The following is a 2,773-nucleotide window of genomic DNA, read 5'->3' as shown; positions in this document are numbered from 1 at the left end:
CAGAGAACTCACACAGGTGAGGAGCTTCATTCTTGTTCAGAGTGTGGGAAAAGTTTTCTTCGTAAATCAGCACTGGTTAGACATCAGAGATCTCACACGGGGGAGAAGCCGTATTCCTGTTCTGAGTGTGAGAAATGTTTCTCACATAAGCATCATCTTTCCAGACATCAAAGGTCTCACACGGGTGAGAAGCCATACTCTTGTCCTGAGTGTGGGAAAAGCTTTCTTCGTAAATGTACACTGGACATTCATTACAGATCTCACACAGGGGAGAAGCCGTATTCATGCCCTGAGTGCGAGAAAAGTTTTTCAGACAAGACCAAGCTTTCCAGACATCAGAGTTTCCACTCTAGCGAGAAGCCTTTTTCCTGCTTGAATTGCGGGAAATGTTATACACACAAATCAGGACTTGTTAAACATGAAAGACTCCATACAGGGGAGAAGCCATATTCCTGCCCTGAGTGTGGGCGATGTTTTTCACAGAAGTCCCTTCTTTCCAGACATCAGAGGTCTCACACGGGGGAGAAGCCCTATTCCTGCGTTGAGTGTGGACGAGGTTTTTCAGAGAGGTCCCAGCTTTCCAGACATCAGAGATCTCACATAGGGCAGAAGCCACATTCCTGTCATGAGTGCGTAAAAAGTTTTGCACAGAAAACAGACCTTGTTATTCATCAGAGATCTCACACAGAGGACAAGCCGTACTCCTGTTCTAAATGCTTTCAATGTTTTTCAGATGAGGCCAGCCTTTCAAGACATCAGAGGTTGCATACGGGCGATATGCCATACGTCTGCCCAGTGTGTGGGAAATGTCATGCACAGAAATCAGAACTAGTTAGACATCAAAGATCTCACATAGAAGAAGCCATATTCCTGCCTGGAGTGCTTATGATTTAAGGACATTGTTAGGTGCTTATATGCTAATGTTTGGTTCTTTATACACTTCCTGTCCAAAAAAAAGCTCAGCCAATAGGTGCGAGTCTTCCATTGGAGAATTCCTGCCGTAATCAATATGTTTCAGCCGGCAACAAGTTATTAAACCCTAAAGGATGCAGTGAGGAGCTTCTCATGTCTTCAACAACCGTGTCAGGAGACATAACCTCGGGTCATGGACAAGATGGAACTCTGTTTCAGAAAGGCGAAATTATTGGCCGGCATCAAGGAAAGAAAACGACTAAAATTGGGTTGAAAACTGTCCAATATATTATCAAAACCTGGAAGGATAGAGGTCAACCATCATGTTTGAGGAAGGATAGAGGTCAACCATCATGTTTGAGGAAGGATAGTGGTCAACCATCATGTTTGAGGAAGGATAGTGGTCAACCATCATGTTTGAGGAAGGATAGTGGTCAACCATCATGTTTGAGGAAGGATAGTGGTCAATCATCATGTTTGAGGAAGGATAGTGGTCAACCATCATGTTTGAGGAAGGATAGTGGTCAACCATCATGTTTGAGGAAGGATAGTGGTCAACCATCATGTTTGAGGAAGGATAGAGGTCAACCATCATGTTTGAGGAAGGATAGAGGTCAACCATCATGTTTGAGGAAGGATAGGTTGGACTTGTCTTTATTCAACCTCAAATACTATGTAACTATAGTGGTCAACCATCATTTTTGAGGAAAGATAGAGGTCACCCATCATGTTTAAGGCAGGATAGTGGTCAACCATCATGCTTGAGGAAAGATAGAGGCCAACCATCATTTTTGAGGAAGGATAGAGGTCACCCATCATGTTTAAGGCAGGATAGTGGTCAACCATCATATTTGAGGAAGGATAGTGGTCAACCATCATGCTTGAGGAAGGATCGTGGTCAACCATCATGTTTGAGGAAGGATAGTGGTCAACCATCATGTTTGAGGAAGGATAGCGGTCAACCATCATATTTGAGGTAGGATAGTGGTCAACCATCATCTTTGAGGAAGGATAACGGTCAACCATCATGTTTAAGGCAGGATAGTGGTCAACCATCATGTTTGAGAAAGGATAGTGGTCAACCATCATGTTTTGAGGAAGGATAGTGGTCAACCATCATCTTTGAGGAAGGATAGCGGTCAACCATCATGTTTAAGGCAGGATAGTGGTCAATCATCATGTTTGAGGAAGGATAGCGGTCAACCATCATCTTTGAGGAAGGATAGTGGTCAACCATCATGTTTGAGGAAGGATAGCGGTCAACCATCATCTTTCAGGAAGGATAGCGGTCAACCATCATCTTTGAGGAAGGATAGCCTTCAACCATCAAGTTTGAGGAAGGATAGAGATCAACCTTCATCTTCTAGGAAGGAATGTGGTTGGTAATAAATCATGGCTATGATTAAGACTAAACCGCTGTGTAGCCTTCAGAAAACCTCATCGGGGAGCCAATCGGAAAACAAATGCTTCAGTTTGCTGGGGAGCATAAAGATTGGACTCCGGAGCAATGGAAAAAGGTCATGTGGTCTGATGAGTCCAGACTTACCCTGTTCCAGAGTGATGGGCACATCATGGTAAGAAAGGAGGTGGAAGAAGTGATGCTCCCATCATGACTAGGGCCTACCGTCCAATCCTGTGGGGGGCAGTGTTATGATATGGAGTTTGGTTGGTTGGTCAGGTCTGGGTGCCCAACAATTGAGGTCAGCGGCCTCTCTGAATATACTGAATGGCCAGGATTTTCCATCAATGGATGTTTTCTTCCCTGATGGCGCATTGGGCAAATTCCAAGATGACAATGCCGGGACTCATCGGGTTCAAGGAACATGAGACATCATTGTCACACATGGATTGGCCACCACAG

General features: G+C 44.4%; 1 long non-coding RNA gene across 1 annotated transcript; it reads left to right on the top strand.

The window, feature by feature from the left end:
• Positions 1-498: 498 nt before the first annotated feature.
• On the top strand, positions 499-2,091 carry LOC108799126. The gene is made up of 3 exons (XR_001941999.1): positions 499-569; positions 1,799-1,806; positions 2,079-2,091. It is a non-coding gene; the product is annotated as an uncharacterized LOC108799126 (long non-coding RNA).
• Positions 2,092-2,773: the final 682 nt, after the last annotated feature.

The sequence above is a fragment of the Nanorana parkeri genome, unplaced genomic scaffold (genome assembly GCF_000935625.1).
Source record: "Nanorana parkeri isolate BGI_ZX_2015 unplaced genomic scaffold, ASM93562v1 scaffold1634, whole genome shotgun sequence".
Lineage (NCBI taxonomy): Eukaryota > Metazoa > Chordata > Amphibia > Anura > Dicroglossidae > Nanorana > Nanorana parkeri.
Note: the sequence above shows the minus strand (reverse complement) of the source record. Positions and strands in the feature narration are given on the sequence as shown.